General features: G+C 34.9%; 1 long non-coding RNA gene across 1 annotated transcript in view; it reads left to right on the top strand.

The window, feature by feature from the left end:
* LOC135847731 (uncharacterized) overlaps positions 1–22,108 on the top strand; it is a 63,124-nt gene extending 41,016 nt beyond the window's left edge. The window contains exon 2 of the long non-coding RNA XR_010559221.1: positions 21,022–22,108. This is a non-coding gene — a long non-coding RNA (uncharacterized LOC135847731). The remainder of the gene's footprint in view (positions 1–21,021) is intronic.
* The last annotated feature ends 262 nt before the right edge of the window (positions 22,109–22,370 follow it).

The following is a 22,370-nucleotide window of genomic DNA, read 5'->3' on the forward strand; positions in this document are numbered from 1 at the left end:
CGAGGCACGTAGTGTTTCGTAATCCGTACAGTTTCTTATTATCGTTAGTTTTAGTCATTGGTGTTGACTTATTTAGTCACTCGGGTGAATTGTGAAATCGACTATTTTTATAATTTCAGACTTACCGGTCCGACGATGGACTTTCTTTTTATTTAACCGTAGTTTTTGAATTAAAAATTAGGCCAAAATAACTTAGGTATAGTAAACTTCAATTGGCTTCTGTGATTTGTTTGAATTTTTCATTCCTCATGTCTTCCATGTAGTGGTAATGGATATCTGATGGTTATTCCATTTTGTAGTGTCATTAAAAACCATAAAAGGGCATAACGTAAATTTTAGCCTCCCAACTTTACTACTTGGATGAACTTTTGTTGAAAATTCAACTACCTGATAAAAAATGTTGTGGAGGTTCCAGAAATGAGTACTGAAAATGGTTTAACCGTTTTCAATCGGTTTGGAGTGTCAGAAACGCTTTGATGCATATCAAATTTCAGTTTTTCAAGTCAATTTGGTGAAATTTCGTTCTTTGGCTTTCAAGTGACCACTCTTGAATAAAGTGGAAAAAAGTTCTTAAATGCAGTTTTGAATATCTAACAAAGGTTCAAAAAATATGTTTGTACCAGCTCTGCTTAATTTTGCTGCCGACATAAGAACTAAATAAACAAAAAAAAAACAAAAAGAATACTCACCTTGGATAATTTTGTCTTACGTTAGGTAAATCTCAGTCTATACGTTGAAACGCCGTCTCAACATGAGGTTGAGTGCGTCCTCTTCTATGACAGCTATGTACTTAAAATGTAGATGTGGAAAACTGGAAGTTACCTATACCTACGAGTACTTTTAAAACAAAAAAATCCAGTGTTTTCAATCTCAACCCTTCTGGAGTGAGCTTGAATTTCAACTTCCCAATTTTACTACTTGGATAAACTTGTGTGGAAAATTCAACTCTAAGAAATGTTGCTGAGGCTCCAAAACTGGGTACTGAAATGGCTTAACCCTTTATATTCCGATTGATTCAAAGTGTCAGAATTACTAAGAGGCATATCAAATTTCAATTTTTTAGGTTATTTTGGTGAAATTTCGTTCTTTGCTTTTCAAGTGGCCCCTTCTGAACAAAGTGGGAAAATTTGTTCTCAAATGCAGTTTTGATTTTGAATATCTAACAAAGGTGCCAAAAATATGTTAGTACCAGCTCTGCTTCATTTTGCTGACGATATAAGAACTAAAAAAAAAATTTTAAAAAATACTCACTACGGATACTTACTTAGTCTGTTGAATGATCATCCTCTTCTTGTGTTGTTGGATGAAACGGTTCCATTGCAAACAAATGTACATCCGTTCAAAAATACGAAGAAAAAAGATATAAGTAAAATGCCCAAATGCGACTACTTCAAACGTTTTTCCAAGATGAACTGCAACTCAGCAAACCATAAATTACACTTATTATTAGCTTAAACATCATATCAATCATAGAGAGAATTCCACATCTATCGAGCACCCGACCACTTGAAAATAAAGAACAAAATTTCAATAAATTAGCCTGGAAAGCTGAATTTTAGTGAAATATCATATTTTTGACCATCTGATTTGAATGCAAACTGTTTCAAACCGTTTTTTCAAGCAGTTTTGGAGCATCTAGCAGATTTTTCAAACTTGAAATTCCCACAAAATTTGACCTAAGGAAGTTGGAAAGCGAAACTTTGCTTTAAACTGAGTTTCAACCTATAAAGTACTGAGTCGACTGAAGGTATTTTCAGACCGTTCTGCAACTACCAGTGACATTTTGGAAATCCCAGTTTTTCATTAAAAGCCATAAATCGTTTATTCGAGGCACGTCCTAGTGTTTCGTAATAGTTTTAGTCATTGGAGTTGACTTATATGGTCACTCGGTCACTTGTGAAATCGACCATTTTTATTATTTTAAACTTACCTACTCACCGGTCCGACGATGGACTTTATTATTATTTTAACGTTGTTTTTGAATTTAAAATTAAGCCAAAGGAACTTAGTGAACTTTAATTTGTATCTGTGTTTGTTGGAATTTTTCATTCATCATGTTTTCCATGTACCTAGTAGGTATGATACTAGAAATCTCGGTAATTAAGGTTTTATCCTCCATTTTGTAGTGTCATTAAAAACCATAAAAGAGCATATAAACGTAAATTTTAGCAAATTCAACTCCAAAAAAAAATGTTGTGGAGGCTCCTGATCGAACATGGCTACTGAAAATGGTTTAACCGTTTTCAATCAGTTCGATGTGTCCAGAATACTGGGATGTGTATCAAATTTGAGTTTTTCTGGTCAATTTGGTGAAAGTTTGTTCTTTGGATTTCAAGTGACCACTTTTGAGCAAAGTGGGAGAATTTGTCCTTGAATGCACAGTTTTGAATATCTAATAAAGGTGAAAAAAACATGTTTGTACCAGCTCTGCTTCATTTTGCTGACGACATAAGAACTAAAAAAAAAAAAAAGAAAAAAAAGGTGCATCCGAACTGAACGTAGGAGATACCCATTCCAACCCATCTTGAATTTATGATATGGGCCATCAGAATTCTCCAATTAAAATAAACTACGTCTTGCTTTTCTTAAATGCGAACATGCGATCTATGAAGTGTGTTCTAATTAATGTCCAAGTGTTCTTGGCGTTTTCTTTGAAAAGTTCTTTGAAGTTAGCTTCAGTGTCTCAAATATGGTCAAAAATTCGAAAATTTATAATGATCTGTGACCCATTGTTTTTTTTAGGTTTTGGATTATGCTGAGTTCAAATGCTCACTAATTTTTTTCAGAGACGATCCCTTAGTGCCCTCTCCTCCCCCTCCCCCCGCATTTCGTAAAACATGAAAAACTTCGGAAACGTGGTGTAACATATCGATTCCTATTATAGTGATTCTCGAAAGCGCTGATTCCGAATTTCTGTATATTTTTTTTAATCTGACCCCTCAGGTGCCCTCTCATCTCTTCGATTTTGAAACAAAAGCGCATAAAATACCAAAAACGATGTTTGGGAGCGTGTTCAGAGGGTTCCATATCGAAAAAATAATTGAGATTTGAATTCAGCGTCTTCGAAATTCGAATGAAGATGATACAGCAGTAATATTCGATTGGCACCTAATTTATCCATTCTTTTTCAACGTCAGCATTTCCAGTGCTTCGAAAAGATTCTAAGCCGCTCTCTTCAACATTTAAATTCATTGGGTACCTAATTGATTTGACTTTTTGATTAGAGTCAAGAAATTTAAGTTTTCACTCATCGTGAATAAGTAATTAAATTTAATAAATTAACACTACCTACCTAATCACAATAAATATTCGTAATCACCTGCTGGGTTGATAAATTTGAAGAAGAAAAAAAAACAACAATAATCGATTTTCTTACCAATGGATGCCGGATGGGATATAAAAAATTGCGAACTGATGCTAATGTATAGATTTCGGTTTGATTGTTTCAAATCCATAGTGTGTAGTTTTTGAGCTAAAACCCTCTCAACAAGTTTTTTTTAGGACGCTCTTGACGTCTAGACTAAGAACCATTCCACTCTTAAGTATTTTCATGAAAAAATGAAAATAAAAATGAATCAAAATTAGGTAAAGTGTCCAAGCTCAAAATGATAAGAAGTTAATACAACAAATTATCGAAGCATCATAAAGATCTAGTATAGTGACCAAAATAAAACAATTGGTAACTAAACTTTGAGGTCGTGGAATAACCAAAATTGAAATTGAGCATTAGGAGATTTTTCAGTGGCTTGGTAACAATTTTCCGATGAAAACTGGATGGATTGAATCGAAATCATGTACAAATCATGTACTTACCGTGTAGGATGTGGAAAACTGTAAATTAATTTCAAAAAAAAAACAGAAATCCGGTGTTTGCAATCTCAACCCTTCCGGAGCGAGCTTCCTTTGCTCGACGGGAATAGGATAGTAAATATATGATTCCTTACTAATGGATGGGATACAAAACTGGATCCGCTTGTGACACCCGAGGGGTGACTTTTTCACTCGTAAAAAATGAAATCATTTTTAATGATTTTTGTCCACCCTTGGACATCATATATCGACGACGATGGTTCATGGTAAAAAAAAAAATTAAAAAAAATAGCTGCAAAGCATATAGGGTGGCGAGTTATTTTGATTTTCCATCTTTTACTCGTAAATTCTTTGTAATAAGGGAAAAAATTATCCTCAAGGTGTTACACACCGATCGCAGCGACTTGTCCAATCAAAAATCTGACGCCATATTCGTATTCAGCGTCACCAAAAACATACTATTTCATGTGTCTCACGAACAAAACACTTTTTCGAACTTTTACCCCCTTTGGGGAGGTGCTGCGGGCCGTGGATGGGGTCCAATCAAAAATCTGACGTCATATTCGTATTCAGCGTCACCAAAAACATACAATTTGAGATATCACATGCCCCAGATTTTCTTTCGAAAATTTCGCCTAGAATTAGGGTGTGGGGAAAAATTCACCCCCAAGGTCTGACACGCAGATCGCGGCGACTTGTCCACCATAAGTCGTCATATATCGATGGTAGATCGTGGCCAAAAAAATAGCTGCTGAAGCGAACAGGGTGCCGAATGATTTCAATTTTTATACTTTTTTCAGCATATTTTTGCGTATTCTTGTGATTTTTTGATATTCAAACCCCCGTGGTTTCTCCCTCTGTCAACTTCAGCAGCTAAAATTTTGGCTCATAACATATTTTTTGATGCTCTATCCGCCTGTGAAAAATTTTTTTCGATCCGCGTGTCAGACCTTGGGTAGCTCCCTTGTAAGTAAAGTGCCTAAAAGTGACGATTTCAAAGGTTTTTCTTAAGATGAACTGCAAATCGGCAAACCATAAATACTATAGCTTCAAATTCATATCAATTGAAAGTAGAGAGAATTCCGCATCTGTCAAGCACCTGACCGAAGATAAGAACAAAATTTCAATAAATTAGCATAGAAAGCTATATTTTAGTATATTATATCTTATTATTTCGATCCATTTGATTCGATTGGAAACTGTTTTATAACGTTTCAAGCAGTTTTGGAGCCTTCAGAAAATTTTTCAAAGTTGCCATTCGCACAAAATTTGACCGAAGGAAGTTGGAAAGCGAAACTTTACTCTAAACCTCAATTTCAACGTACTGAGTCGACCAAAGGTGGTTTGAGGTCGTTTTGAAACTACCACTGTCATTTTAATTCTTGATTGGTGTTTCTTCCATCTTATAATAGGTATCAAAGTTGCATAGAGGCAACTCGAAGAAGACTTCTTGCAGTCTATAATAACGCTGAATTCTAAAATTTTTTGAAAGAGCAACTTAAAAGTTGAAATGTTAAGGCTAGTAGATAAGTAAACCTTAAGGTCATAGAACCAAAATTGAAATTGAGCATTGGGAGATTCTTCAGTGGCTCGGTGGCAATTTTCTGATGAGAACTGGATCGATTGAATCGAAATCATGTTTATGTACCTATACTTACCACAGATGTGGAAATCTGGGAATTAATTTCAAAAAAACAAATCGGGTGTTGGCAATCACAACCCTTCTGGAGGGAGCTTGCTTTGCTCGAGGGGAATAGGATGGAAAATATATGATTCCTTACTAATGAATGTGATACAAAAAATCTCAATTCAATGGCATTAGCATGCTATACGTAGTTACGTACCTACTTTAGTGAGCGTAACCTTGATTTCTCTAGACAAAGAACCATGTCACTCCAGACTGCAAAGTATTTTCATCAAAAAATGAAGATAAAAATGAATCCAAGTAAAGTAAAGTGCCCAAATGTGACCACTTGAAAAGGGTTTCTCAAGATAAACTGCAACTCGGTAAGGTAAACCATAAATCACATTTACTAGGTAGCTTAAAAATCATATCAATGGAAAGTAGAGAGAATTCCTCACGTATGGAGCACCTGGCCATTTGAATGAAAATGAATAAAAATTCGATAAATTGACCCACAAAAGGTGAATTTTTGTATAATACCTACCTCATTTTCGACCCGCTGAATCGATTAAAAATTGATTCAAACCATTTCAAGCAGTTTTGGAGCCTCCAGCAGATTTTTCAAGTATGCAATCCCCACAAAATTTAACCAAAGAAAGTTGAAAAGCAAAACTTTACCTTCTTTAAACCTCAATTTCAACGTACTGAATTGATTGAAGGTGGTTTCAGGGCGTTTTGGAATTGCCGGCGACACTTTTGGAAATTCTAAGATTTTCATGAAAAGCCATGGCCATCCATACAGGAGTATAATGTAAATTTTAGCTTCTCAACTTATTACTCATAGGTAAGCTCTTGTTGAAAATTCAACTTCAAAAAATGTTGTGAAGGCTCCAGAACTGGACACTAAAATGTTTTAACCGTTTTTAATCGGTTCGGGGTGTCAGAAATATGTATTTTATTAGGATGCATATCAACTTTCAGTTTCTCAGGTCAATTTTGGTGAAATTTCGTTTTTAACTTTTAAAGTTGCCACTTTTTGGGCAACGTAGGAAATTTCAAGTGTTCTTTTTTGAACGAGGTGGGAATATCTGATCTTTTTTGCACGGATTCACATAAGATGTAAAAAAGTTTAGTCTGTTTCACTATCGAGATTCGATTTTTGGCTACCCTTGCCAACATGACAATGATGATGATGATGGATGATTACTTGCTCATTGATGAGCCATTTTGCATATGTACGTTCTAATAGCGATTTCATTTCAGACGAATAACCTCCCGGCCATCTCATAAAAACGTCACGCCTTGTGCTAAGCTTCTAGAAAATGTAAGCCCAATCAGTGAAATAAAATGTGACAATAGGCCAACTTCTCCCCCTATCTCCTCTAGTTAACAAAATTGAAACATAATTGCTCCAATTATGAAATTGAAATCAATTTTACTGTCACATTATTGACAGAAAAATTCGCAATCGGGGCAGAATTGCAATCTAATTGCTTCAGAGATAAAAACTGATACAATCTATAGAAGCGTGAAGATCCAGAAAAGTAACCAAAATAATAAAATTGGTAAACTTCGAGGTTATAGAACCAAAATCGAAATTGGGCATTAGAATATTTTTCAGTGGATGAGTCATAATTTTCCTATGAAAACTGGATCGATTGAATCTAAATCATGTGCTTAGAATGTAGGTGTTCGAAAACGGGGAATTAATTTCGAAAAAACAAATCCGGTGTTCGCAATCTCAATTCTTCTGGAGCGAGCTTCGATTGCTCGAGAGGAATTAGGATGAAAAATATATGATTCCTTACTACTTAATGAATGCAACTTGCTTTGCTCCGATAATCTTTTTTTGTGCGCTCCCTTGACTTGACATTTAGACAGAGAACCATATGTTACTCCAATTTACGAAGTTGGTAATTTCCATGAGAGAATGAAGATGAAAATTAATCAAAACGTAGTAAATTGCCCAAACGTGACCACTGCAAAATCATATCATTCGAAAGTAGAGAGAATTCCGCATCTAATCAAGCACCCGACCAATTGAAAATAAAGAACAAAATTTCAATAAATTAGTCTATAGAAAGCTAAATTTTAGTAAAAAAAGATCTTATTTTCGACCCTTCGATTCGATTGAAAACTGTTTCATACCGTTTCAAGCAGTTCTGGAGCCTCCGGCAAATTTTTCAAAGTTGCAATTCGCACAAAATTTGTCCAAAGGAAGTTGGAAAGCGAAAGTTTACTCTAAACCTCTATTTCAACGTACCTACTGGGACGTCTTGGAACTACCAGTAATACTTTGGAAATTCCAGATTTTTATATAAAGACATAAAAGACCATAATGCGAATTTTCGCCTCCCAACTTCATTACCTACTTACATACGAGTAGCTAAACTTTTGTTGAAAATTCAACTTGAAAAAATATTTCTGAAAGCTCCAAAACTGGGGTGCTGAAAAAAGTGTAGGTACCCGTTTTCAATCGGTTCGGAGTGTCAAAAAATAGGTATACTTAGGATCCATATTAAATTTCAGTTTTTCAGATTCATTCAGTGAAATTAAGTTCTTTGGTTTTCAAGTGGCCACTTTCAGGCAAAGTGGGAAAATTTGCTCTTTAATACGGTTTTGAATATTAAATAAAAAAAATGTTTGTACCAGCTCTGCTTCATTTTGCTGGCGAGATGAGAACTGAAAAAAAAAAAATACTTGCTACGGATACTGTTGAATTCGTGCTCTTCTGCGCCTGAATTAAACGGTTCCATTGCAAACAAATGATACGTGCGTTTAAAAATACGAAGAAAAAAAGATATATAAGTAAAATGCCCAAATGTGACTACTTCAAAGGTTTTTTCTAAGACGAACTGTAACGCGGCAAACCATAAATTACACTTACTAGCTTACAAATCATATCAATCGTAAGTAGAGAGAATTTCGCATTTATCGAGCACCTGACCACTTGAAAATAAAGAACAAAATTTCAATAAATTTGTCTAGAAAGCTAAATTTTAGTGAAATATTTCATTTTTGACCCGCTGAATCGATTGAAAACTGTTTCAAACCGTTTCAAGCAGTTTTGGAGTCTCTAGCAGATTTTTCAAAGTTGAAATTCCAACAAAATTAGACCTAAAGGGAGTTGGAAAGCGAAACTTTGCCTTGAACCTGAATCTCAACGTAAGTATAACTTACTGAATCGACTGAAGGAGTTTTCAGGCCGTTCTGGAACTACCAGTGACATTTAGGAAATTCCAGGAGTTGACTTATTATGGTCACTCGGTCACTTTGTGAAATCGACTATTTTTATTATCTTAGACTTACCTACTCACCGGTCCGACGATGGACTTTATTATTATTTTAACGTTCGTTGTTTTTGAATTTAAAATTAAGCCAAAGGAACTTGGTGAACTTTATTTTGCATCTGTATTTGTTTGAATTTTTCATTCCTCAGGTCTCCTAGGTAATGGACATCTAGGTTTTAGGATTAACTATCGTCTATTTGTATAGTGTCATTAAAAGCTGTAAAAGATAAAAACGTAAATTTTAGCCTTCCAACTTTACTACTTGGATAAGCTTCTGTTGAAAATTCAATTTGAAAACAGAAAAATTCAGTGTTTGCAATCTCAACCCTTCTGGAGTGGGGAATTTCAACGTTATTTTTGAATTAAAAATTAAGCCGAAGTAACTTGGTGAACTTTAATTGGCATCTGTGTTTGTTTGAATTTTTAATTCCTCAGGTCTCCTTGTTAGGGTAAAATGGAATTTTTAGTTTTGCAGCTTCAACGTAAATTTTAGCCTTCCAACTTTACTACATACTTGGATAAACTTCTGCTGAAAATTCAATTTCTAAAAAATGGTTTAGAGGCTCCTGAACCATGGATACTGAAAATAATTTAACCGTTTTCAATCAGTTCGGAGTGTCGGAAATACTGGGATGCGTATCAAATTTCAGTTTTTCTGGTCAATTTGGTGAAATTTCGCTCTTTGGTTTCCAAGTGATCACTTTTGAACAAAGGGGGAGAATTTGTTCTTGAACGCAGTTCTGAATATCTAACAAAGGTCAAAGGTGCACAAAATATGTTTGTACCAGCTCTGCTTCATTTTGCTGGCGACATAAGAACTAAAAAAAAATTGATACTTTGTCTTACGTTAACGTTAGGTGAGGTTGAGTGCGTCCTCTTCTATGTGCGGGGTAAAACGGCTTCAAAGGACCACTTTCCATTGCAAACAATTATACGTCCGTTTAAAATCAAAATACGTAAAAGTGCATCTGAACTGAACGTAGCAGATACCCATTCCAACCCATCTTGAATTTCTGATATGGGCCATCAGAATTCTCCAGTTAAAATAAACTACTTGCTTTTCTTGAATGCGAAAAACGATATTTATGAGGTTGGTTCTAACCTAATGATGAATGTCGCAGTGTTCATAGCGTTTTCTTTGAAAAGGTCTTTAAAGTTAGCTTCAGTGTCTCAAACATGGCCAAAAATTCGAAAATTTAAAGTGATCTGTGACCCATTGTTTGTTTTAGGTTTTCTGGGGGTGCTGAGTTCAATAATAACTATTCACTAATTTTTTTTAGAGACGGTCCCTTAGTGCCCTCTTCTTCCCCTCCCCCCTCAATTTCGTAAAATATGAAAAACTTTGGAAACGTGGTGTGACATATCGATTCCTATTATAGTGATTATCGAAAGCGCTGAATCCGAATTTCTATATATTGTTTTGAATCTGACCCCTCGGGTGCCTTCTCAGCTCTTCGATTTTGAAACAGAAGGGCATAAAATACCAGAAATGATGTTTGGGAGCGTGTTCAAAGGGTTCTCATCGAAAAAATAATTGAATATTTGAATTCAGCGTCTTCTAAATTCGAATGGAGAGATACAGCAATAATATTCAATTGGTAATTCTTTTTCAGCGTCAGCATTTCCAGCGCTCTGAAAAGATTCGAAGCCGCTCTTTTCAACATTATTAAGTTCACTAATTGATTTGACTCTTTGATTAGATTCAAGAAATTTTAGTTTTCACTCATCGTGAATAAGTAATTAAATTTGATAAATTAACATTAATCACAATACATAATATTTGTAATCACATGCTGGGCTGATAAATTGAAAAAAAAAACAACAATAATCGATTTCCTTACCAATGGACGGGATATAAAAAATACCAAACATATACTCATTCTATGGGGATTTCTGTTTGTTTGTTTCAAATGCATGGTAGCTATGTATGTATAGTTTTTGAGCTAAAACTCCTCTCAATAAGTTTTTTTTAAGCCGCTCTTGACGTCTAGACTAAGAACCATGCCACTCTTGAGTATTTTCATGAAAAAATGATAAGTAAATCTTAAGTTCATAGAACCAAAATCGAAATTGTGCATTAGGAGATTTTTCAGTGGCTCGGTAACAATTGTCCACTGAGAACTGGATCGATTGAATCGAAATCATATATACTTACCACAGGTGTAGCAATCTGGGAATTAATTTCAAAAAAACAAATCCTATGTTCGCAATCACCACCCTTCTGTAGTGGGCTTCCTTTGCTCGAGAGGAATAGGTCGGAAAATACATGATTCCTTACTAATAAATGCGATACAAAAAATTTCATTTCATATCGGCTCTCGAATTTGTATTTAGTGAGCGCAACCTTGATTTCTCTAGACAAAGAACCATATCACTTCAGACTGTAAAGTATTTTCATCAAACAATGAAGATAAAAATAAATCAAAATAAAGTGAAGTGCCCAAATGTGACCACTTCAAAGATTGTTCTTAAGATAGATAAACAGAGCTTAGAAATCATATCAATCGAAAGTAGAGAGAATTCCTCACCTATGGAGCACCTGGCCATGTGAATAAAAAGGAATAAAATTTCGATAAATTGACCCAGAAAAGCTGAATTTTTGTATTATACCTGAATCGATTAAGAATTGAATCAAACCATTTTAAACAGTTTTGGAGCCTCAAGCAGATTTTTCAAAGTTGCAATTCCCACAAAATTTAACCAAAGAAAGTTAGAAAGCAAAACTTTACCTACTTACTTCAAACCTCAATTTCAACGTACTGAGTTTATTGACGGTGGTTTCATGCCGTTTTGGAACTGCCGGCGATACTTCGGAAATTCCACGATTTTCATGAAAAGCCATGGTCATCCATACAAGAGTATAATGTACATTTTAGCTTCTCGACTTTATTATGGGGAAATATTTTTTGCACGACGAAAAAGGGCGTCATCACGACAAGCATTTTTTCGTTCATAAAAGATGAATGAACGACGAAAAATGATGAAGTTCCACGCCAGATGACGCCCGACAATAAAGTATTTATGAACGACTACGATTTAATAACGAGATAGGCAGTATTCACGACAAAATAATTTCATACACGACAGAACATTATCAGTTCAATTACAATTATATTTTGTACAAATTTTAACAAATAATCAACTAAGGGTTTTTTCAAAAAAATTTGAGTGGAATTTGTAACTTAGTAGAAGAGAACCAAATTGCCTTAGCGAAGCGAGGGCAAAATCTTGGGGAAAAAATGAGAATTTTGAGGATAGATCGGTGATTTTGTCGGCATAATTAAGTACATGATTGTAAAAAATTTGAATTTTTGAAAACTGAAAGTCTGAAACTGAAATATTGTTGGAATTTTTGCATTTTTCCAACTTTCTTGAATTTCTCACAATTTCCCAAGTTTTTCCTACTTTGGCGGAACCAGAGGGGGGGCAAACTGTCGCCCCTTAGCCCCCTTTCGCGTCGTACCTGTGGTCAAAAGTGGAAGGGGGGTCACCCATCAAACTCCACAAAACATTACTTCTATAAACAGCAATTTTTTACATATCTACTTCGTTTTTTTGGTATCATTTTAATATTTTAGAACGTTTATTTCTGTCGGTAAAATGCCTGTTTTTGAAAGAAAAATTTTGTCGTGCATTGCCTTATATAGCAGTTGAAAGTAATAAAATGTCGTGAATTTTTTAATTCGTCGTTTGATACATTATTTTGTCGTTGGAGTACCTATCATGTCGGGATAAGCTCTTTATTGTCGGGAATTTCCAATTTAGTCGTGGTAATGATTTTTCTGGCGTGAAAAGTGCCTATGCTTGTCGTGCTGATGCCCTTTTTTGTCGTGGTATTAAATCACACCCCTTTATTATTACTTAGGTGAACTTTTGTTGAAAATTCAACTTCAAAAAATGTTGTGGAGGCTCCAGAACTGGACACTAAACTGTTTCAACCGTTTTTAATCGGTTCGGGGTGTCAGAAATATGTACTAGGATGCATATCAACTTTCAGTTTCTCAGGTCAATTTGGGTGAAATTTCGTTTTTCACTTTTAAAGTGGCCACTTTTGGGCAACGTAGGAAATTTCAAGTGTCTTTTTTTGAACAAGGTGGGAAAATCTGATCTTTTATGCAGTTTTGAATGTCAAACAAAGGTGCAAAAATATGTTGGTAAGTACCAGCTCTGCTTCATTTTGCTGGCAACATAAGAATTACAAAAAAAAAAAAAAAAAAAAAAATACTTACTGAAAACTTTTTTTTTACTAATGAGTAGGTAGTTGAACCATTGATCATTTAATCCAACTGCAGGCGTCTTTCTCGTGATCATCTATATAAATGTCGTTAATTATAATGGGCAGAAGGAGAGGTCTGGCGCGTCTGACGCTTCTTTGAAAGAGTAGTTCCTTAATCGACGCCATTCTGATTCCATCTCACATTTTTCATCACCAGCTGGAGACAATTTCCATCTGAGCAAATTGTTCAAATTGACTGCTTCGCTCATACAAACTCTTGGGATGAAAGTAGCGCAATCTTTTCATCGAAGAGATGTTTTCAGGAAGTCGATCCAGTGTAGCTTTTTGCATAATTTAAGCAGAAAATTCATGCATTTCCTTTTTAGGTTTTCAGTCTTCAGTGTACGTCCGGAAATCACAACCCAATACCGCATGGACTTAATGATAATAAAGAGTCACCAATTTTCTTCCACTGTATTTTCTACACCACGTAAGATGAAATTAGTTTCACTATCGAGATTCGATTTTTGGCTACACTTGGCAAAATGACAATGATGATGATGGTGGATGATTACTTGCTCATTGATGAGCCATTTTGCATACGTACCTTGCTAAGCTTCTAGAAAATATAAGTGCAATGAGTGAAATAAAACGTGAAAATAGGCCAACTTCTACTTCCATTTCCTCGATCGTTAACAAAATTGAAACGTAATTGCTCTAATTATGAAATTGAAATCAATTTCACTGTTACATTATCGACAGAAAAACTCGCAATCGGGGCAGAATTGCAGTCTAATTGTTCCAGAGATAAAAACTTGCAGAATTACCTAATAAAATTCTTAAACTTCGAGGTTATAGAACCAAAATTGAAATTTGGCATTAGAATATTTTTCAGTGGATCAGTCATAATTTTCCTATGAAAACTGGATCGATTGAATCTAAATCATGTGCTTAGAATGTAGATGTGGCAAACGGGAGATTAATTTCTAAAAAACAAATCCGGTGTTCGCAATCTCAATTCTTTTGGAGTGAGCTTTCATTGCTCGAGAGGAATAGGATGGAAAATATATGTGATTCCTTACTACTTAATGAATTCAACTTACTTTGCTCGGATCTAAGCTGAGAACTGTGTTACTCCAAAGTGTGAAGTATTTTCATAAGAAAAAATGAATATGAAAATGAATCAAAACGAAGTAAAGTTCCCAAATGTGACCACTTCAAAATCATATCAATCGTAAGTGTAGAGAGAATTCCGTATCAATCGAGCATCTGACCACTTGAAAATAATGAACAAAATTTCAATAAATTAGTCTAGAAAGCTGAATTTTAGTAAAATATTTCATTTTTGACCCGTTGAATCGATTGAAAACTGTTTCAAATAGTTTCAAGCAGTTTTGGAGCTTCTAGCAGATTTTTCAAAGTTGAAATTCCCTCAAAATTTGACCTAAGGAAGTTGGAAAGCGAAACTTCGCTTTGTATCTGGGGTGCTGAGTTCCAATGGGTAGGTATTCACTCATTTTTTTTAGAGATTGTCCCTTTATAATGCCCTCTCCTCTCCCTCCCCTCTTGATTCTCAAAAGCGCTGAATCTGAATTTCTGTATATTTTTTTGAATCTGACCCCTCGGGTGCCCTCTCAGCTCTTCGATTTTGAAACAAACGCGCATAAAATACCAAAAATGATATTTGGGAGCGTGTTCAGAAATAAATATTCGTAATCACATGCTGGGCTGATAAATTGAAAAAAAAAAACTACAATAATCGATTTCCTTACCAATGGACGAGATATAAAAAATACCTAAACCTGTCTTCCTGGAATTCGGTTGTAGTTTTTGAGCTAAAACTCCTCTCAATAAGTTTTTTTTAGTGCGCTCTTGACGTCTAGACTAAGAACCATGCCATTCTCGAGTATTTTCATTAAAAAATGAAAATAAAAAAATAAATGAATAAAAATGAGGTAAAGTACTCAAATACTACGACTTCAAGGTTTTTCCAATTGCTCAAAATAATAAGAACATACCTATGTATACAACAAATTATTGAAGCATCATAAAGATCTATAAAATTGGGAACTAAACATTAAGGTCATAGAACCAAAATTGAAATTGAGCATTAGGAGATTTTTCAGTGGCTCGGTAACAATTTTCCGATGAAAACTGGATCGATTGAATCGAAATAATGTACTTACCATGTATTAGGTGTGGAAAACTGTAAATTAATTTCAAAAAATGGAATTCAGTGTTCGCAATCTCAATCCTTCTGGACCGAGCTTCCTTTGTTCAAGGGGAATAGGATGGAAAATATATGATTCCTTACTAATGAATGCAATACATAAAATCTTAATGCGTCATTTCGTTTAAAAATTTTTATAGTACAAATATTTTAATAAATTGACCCATGAAACCCGAATTTTGGTATAATACCTCATTTTCGACCATTTTAAGCAGTTTTGGAGCCTCCAGCAGATTTTTCAAAGTTGCAATTCCCACAAAATTTAACCAAAGAAAGTTGGAAAGCAAAACTTTACCTACTTCAAACCTCAATTTCAACGTACTCAGTTGATTGACGGTGGTTTCAGGCCGTTTTGGAACTGCAAGTGACACTTTGGAAATTCCAAGCTTTTCATGAAAAGCCATCCATACAAGAGCATAATGTAAATTTTAGCTTCTCAACTTCATTGCTTGAGTAAACTTTTGTAGAACATTCAACTTCAAAAAATGTTGTGGAGGCTCCAGAACTGGACACTAAAATATTTTAACCGTTTCTAATCGGTTCGGGGTGTCAGAAATATGTACTAGGATGCATATCAACTTTCAGTTTCTCAGGTCAATTTGGGTGAAATTTCGTTTTTCACTTTTAAAGTGGCCACTTTTAGGCAACGTAGGAAATTTCAAGTGTCCTTTTTTGAACGAGGTGGGAAAATCTGATCTTTTGTGAAGTTTTGAATGTCAAAGAAAGGTGCAAATATATGTTGGTACTAGCTCCGCTTCATTTTGCTGGCAACATAAGAATTAAAAAAAAAAAAAAAAAATACTTACTAAAAACTACTTTTTCACTAGTAGGTATTTATAAGTCAACGAACGTCGTGATCATCTATATAAATGTCGTTAATTATGGTGGACAGAAGGAGAGGTCTGGCGTGTCTGACGTTTCTTTGAAAGAGTATTTCCTTAATCGACGCCAATCAGATTCCGTCTCAAATATTCTAACGCCAGCTGGAGACAATTTCCATCAGAGCAAATCGTTCAAATTGACAGCTTCGCTCATACAAACTGTTGGGATGAAGTAGCGCAATCTTTTCATCGAAAGAGATGTTTTCAGGAAGTCGATCCAGCTAGCTTTTTGCATAATTTAAGCAGAAGATTCATGCATCTCCTTTTTAGGTAAATCACAACCCAATACACCACATGTAATGATAATAAAGAGTCACCAATTTTCTTCCACCATATTTTCTACACCACGTAAGATAGAATTATTTACGGATTCACATAAGATGTAAGAAAGTTTAGTCTGTTTCATTATCGAGATTCGATTTTTGGCTACACTTGGCAAAATGACAATGATGATGATGATGTATGATTACTTGCTCATTGATGAGCCATTTTGCATATGTATACTATCAGCGATTCCGTTTTAGATGAATAACCTCCCGGCCATCTCATAAAAACGTCACGCCTTATGCTAAGCTTCTAGAAAATGTAAGTCCAATCAGTGAAATAAAACGTGAAAATAGGCCAACTTCTCCCCCCCCCCTCCACTAGTTACCAAAATTGAAACGTAATTGCTCCAATTATGAAATTGAAATCAATTTTATTGCCACAATTATCGACAGAAAAACTCGCAATCGGGGCAGAATTGCAGTCTGATTGCTCCAGAGATAAAAACTTGAACAATCTATCGAAGCATAAAGATCCAGTAAAGTAACCAAAATACCTAATAAAATTCGTAAACTTCGTGGTTATGGGACTAAAATCGAAATTGAGCATTATAGAATATTTTTCAGTGGATCAGTCATAATTTTCCTATGAAAACTGGATCGATTGAATCTAAATCATGTGCTTAGAATGTAGGTGTGGCAAACGGGAGATTAATTTCGAAAAAACAAATCCGGTGTTCGCAATCTCAATTCTTCTGGAGTGAGCTTTCATTGCTCGAGAGGAATAGGATGGAAAATATATGATTCCTTACTATGTCGTTAATGAATGCAACTTGCTGTCTTGCGATGTCGAAATTTTATTGTGCGCTTCCTTGACATCTAGACTGAGTTCGGCTTCGTCTCCTCTTCTGTTTCTGTTTTGGAAATAAAAGTAGTTACATACCTATGTACCTAGACCTACCTACGCAATTACACCGGCAATGATGAATAAGATCGACTTTGGCACTTCGGTTGTCTCTGCTTCGAAAATGGCAGACCAGGGCTAAATGGGGTTATTCCTGGTTGTGGTTACCATTGTTAGGAAGGGAAAGAAAGACCAAACACAAGGATATTATAGTAAATGGTAGTTACATTTGCATGTGTATTATTTCTGGTTTGAAGGTTTTACAATAATCAATCAGGCTTACATTTTTGTAATTCAAAATTCAGGATCAAAGGTTAAAAAAAATCTTACCTATGCTTTTATCGATTTGATAAATTTCCGATACAATTTTTGCATTATTTTCGAAATAATAAAATTTTTACAGATCAAATTTTGGATTTTGGTTCAAAATTTTGAGTTAAAATTTTCGTAATTTCCAAGTCATGGGGGAGTTATCACATCAACTTGATAATGCTTTTCCAATAAAATAATATTGTAAAAATAGAACTACTTACCTACATGGACGAAAATACGAGTATGTTCAGTCAATAATAATTAAGATACTTACATTATTTAAAAATACATGGCAGTGCTTGATCGAAGGTGGAGCATGTCTCAAAATCCCCGCAACTAAAATTTCTGGGGCAGAAGTTCATTTTTGGAATTTTTGGAAAAATTTTAAAAATGAAAAAAAAACTGTTTCGAGGCCGACTCTCAAATATTTTCTTGAAATGAAGATTTTTTCTGAGAGAAGTGAACCAATGTGAAAAATGTCTTCGATTCAACTTCAGCAAATCGATCACTATTGGTTTTGGGCTATTCTGAAGCCTTCGACGAATTTTAAATATTCTACAGACGGTATGATCAACAAAGTAGGTACCTGATTAAAAAAAGAAAGAATTTAAAAATCGCTCTGGGAAGTTCCAAAAATGAACTTCAATCGAAACTGGGCATTGGGAGATTTTTCGATGGCTCGGTAAGAATTTCTGCTGCTCAGAATGTATGTTTGGAAAACTGGAAATTATTTTTAAAAAAGAAACAAACAAATCCAGTGCTTGCAATCAAAACCTTTCTGGAGCGAGCTTGCTTTGCTCGAGGAGAATAGGATGGAAAATATACGATTCCTTACTAATGAATGCGATGTACAAAAAATCTCTAGAGCATTTTTTCTCTCTTTCCTCGAAAATCCATGTTACTCCAAAGTGTGAAGTATTTTCATAGAAAAATGAATTGAAATAAAGTAAAGTGCTCAAATGTGACTACTTGAAAGGTTTAACTGCGCCCCGGTAAACCATAAATTACACTTACTATAGCTTCGATCTTCAAAATTATATCAATCGAAAGTAGAGAAACTTCTTCAAATATCAACCATCTCGCCAGTTGAAAAAAAAGAACAAAATTTCAATAAAGTAGCCTGGAAAGCTGAATTTTAGCAAAATATCGCCGACCCTTTGATTCGATTGAAAACTGTTTCATACCATTTCAAGCAGTTTTGAAGCCTCCAGCAGATTTTTGAAAGTTGCAATTCCCATAAAATTTCACCGAAGAAAGTTGGAAAGCAAAACTTTACCTACTTTGAACCTCAACTTCAACGTACTGAGTCGATTGAAGGTGGTTTCAGGGCGTTTTGGAACTGCCAGCGACACTTTGGAAATTCCAAGATTTTCATGAAAAGCCATCATGGCCATCCATACAAGAGTATAATGTAAATTTTAGCTTCCTCTACTTTATTACTTATAGGTAAACCTTTGTTGAAAATTCAACTTCGAAAAATGTTGTTGAGGCTCCAGAACTGGACACTAAAATGTTTTAACCATTTTTAATGGGTTCGGGGTGCCAGAAATATGTACTAGGATGCATATCAACTTTCAGTTTTTCATGTCAATTTGGGTGAAATTTCGTTTTTCAATTTTTAAGTGGCCACTTTAGGGCAAAGTGGGAAATTTCAAGTGTCCTTTTTTGGACGAAGTGGGAAAATTTGATCTCTAAAGCAGTTTTGAATGTCAAAGAAAGGTGCAAAAAATGCTTGTACCAGCTATGCCTCGTTTTGCTGGCAACATAAGAATTAAAAAAAAAAAAATACCTACTAAAAACTACTTTTTTACTAGTAGGTAAGTATGGTAATTCAAAGAACGTTTGATCCAAGGACATATGTCTTTCTCTTGTGATCATCTATATAAATGTCGTTAATTATGATGAACGGAACGAGAGGTCTGACGCGTCTGACGCTTCTTTGAAAGAATAGTTCCTTAATCGACGCCATTCTGATTCCATCTCACATTTTCCAAGACCAACTGGAGACAATTTCCATCAGAGCAAATCGTTCAAATTGACAGCTTCGCTCATACAAACTGCTGGGATGAGGTAGCCGCAATCTTTCCATCGAAGAGATGTTTTCAGAAAGTCGATCCAGAATAGCTCTTTGCATAATTTAAGCAGAAAATTCGAAAAATCTTCTTCTAACTACCTATTACAAGATTAGCCCGAGATAGTCATAAGTTTTTTCAGTCTCCAGTATTTGGAAATCACATCCTATAATGCAGCAAGGATGGAAAATACATGATTCCTTACTAATGATGCCATACAAAAAATTTCATTTTTCTTCTGAACATGATTCTTTGTTACTCCAAACTGCGAAGTATTTTTATGAAAAAATGAAGATGAAAATGAATCAAAACGAAGTAAATTGCCCAAAAACGACCATTTCAAAGGTTTTTCTCAAGATAAACTGCAACACGGCAAACCATAAATCACACTTAGTTTTCAATACTCGAGTTTACCAGTATCAAAATTTGATTACTTATAGAAACCAGTATTACTTACTTAGTCTAAAACAATTTCTGGAGATTTTGGATCTTCTGCATCATCGGTACCTACTTCCTCTGAGGATATTATCATCCGTCTTATCCGCCACTAACTACCTATCTTAAAAATCATATCAATCGAAAGTAGAGTGAATTTCGCATCCATCAAGCACGTGTCCACGTGAAAAAAAAACATAATTTCAATAAATTGGCCTAGAAAGCTGAATTTTAGTCAAATATTTCATTTTCGACCCTCTGATTTGATTGAAACCTGTTTCAAACCGTTTCAATATTTCGAAGAAGTAGTTAAGTTAGTAAAAATTGATCAATTTTTTGCAAAATTGTGAAAATAGTAGGTACGTTTTTGAAAACATTTCAAAAATGAAAACTAACTTACTTACTATAAGCCCCTATAGCTATGCTTATAATATGTAATATGAAATTTTTGTTTATGATCTTTCAAAATTTTCAATATCAAGTTTTAAAAAAGGCACACTTACCCAAAAGTGACAAAATACTCGTGCATGCCACTTTTTTTCCTTCAAAAATCACCCTACATTGAGGGTAAGTATTTTGATTCAGCTCCATCTGTGGCTCAGGAGCTTGGTATTTTTCTGAGTGTAGTCTTGCACTCATGAGTAAACTTCTTCGGTTTCAGCAATCGCCAGGAAATGTAATAAAAAGTTGACGATGAAAAGTCAAAAAGAAGATGAGGCAAACATTACTTGAAAATTGACGACTTTTTCAATGCTGAAAAGAGTCAATGGCCCTCACGACTCATGACGTTCCATGACATTTTAATCTGCATTCCATTTTCTAACGTATAACCCAAACATTGATATTTTGTCCCTAACCCCACCCCCTCCCCCTCCATCAACATTTGTGGGAAAAAAATAAAATTACTTGCTAGTTGACTGGTGAATGTTTTTTAGTAGGTAAGCGTGTTTTTTTTTCATCAATGGTTTCATTTTTTTGTTACAGGTGAGTACGGATTTTATGCTGTAAAAGTACCTACTTATATAATAAAATCTACACTCGTGCATGAGGATGAGTAAGTCATTTTATGATCTAGGTACCTATTTTTAAACAAATTTCCGGTCAAACAACCAAGTTTAGGTGGCATTAATACTACGGGTAATGTGCAATATCACCCTTCAAGCATATGTACATATATATTAGGTACATAGTTATTCAATGACAATTTTCTCATTGAAATTTGTTGATAATGTGATATGAGGAAATATGCCTTCATCGCCTAAGCGATGATTAAATTAATCATCACCATAGAGATGATGAATAAAATAACTCCCTTAAACTGCAAGTTCGGTAATGTGTTAACTCCTACTACTGTGCTACTCCTACTACGTAGCTATAACGTAATCGCGCGCAGCAAACGCATAGAACGCATCCGATGCACCCAAAAATAGTATAAATAGAGCAACACGGACGCGAGCCAAACTAGTTGTATTTAAAATGGGCTAAACTTCTAAATAAGTTGAGCTTCCAAAAGATCTTGGACTCGGCGATCGCGCGAAGCTGGTTCTTGGTCAGAAAGTGCATTTATGTTGATACGAGTAAGATGAGATCCCTCTACGGGGATGCTCATCTCCTTTTATTCAGTCTTCGCCCACTTTTAGTGGTTAAAATGTTTCTCGCTTCGTGATTTAAATTATCGTATACGTAATTAATCGCGTTCACACCGGATATCATCCGATTATGCTAGCCATCGGAGATAGTCCTAGAAGAATAGGTACCTCGTGTATTACATTGCTGTCGACCGGCCTAGTATTAGTGAGCCACCTTGAAAGAGACAGTAGAAGCGGACATTATGTAAACCTGGGTGAGTATATCTCACCATTTATTCCGAAATTGCATGCAATTTCTAGGGTATCTAATTACCCACCTTCCGTAATTCATTAACGCGAGTCGTAAGGTATAAGCTTGTGCATGTACCTATTATAGAACAACCCTATAGTTATTCTATACTTTTTTATCTTTGTACCCTTTTAATATGTATTTGATTTCATTATTTCTGATTAACAATAAACATATTATCACTTTAGTGTAATTAATATGAGTCTTATTGGTAATTAGAGATTATTTCTGTGAAGAATGAGCTGCATGACTGAAACCTCTCCGATATATTGAGCTAACCTGGCGAGGCATAAATTCACTACCTTAGGGAATATTTCTTGACTTAAGCACGTAGGTAGTAATTCTGATAAAAACCATCTATATCAATCATGTTAGATCTCACTCTATCATATTGGCGCCTAACTTCCGCGTAATTCTTCCGAAAATTGCAAAATTTTCGGTCAGACTTACTAAAA

The sequence above is a fragment of the Planococcus citri genome, chromosome 1 (assembly GCF_950023065.1).
Source record: "Planococcus citri chromosome 1, ihPlaCitr1.1, whole genome shotgun sequence".
NCBI classification, from domain to species: Eukaryota; Metazoa; Arthropoda; class Insecta; order Hemiptera; family Pseudococcidae; genus Planococcus; species Planococcus citri.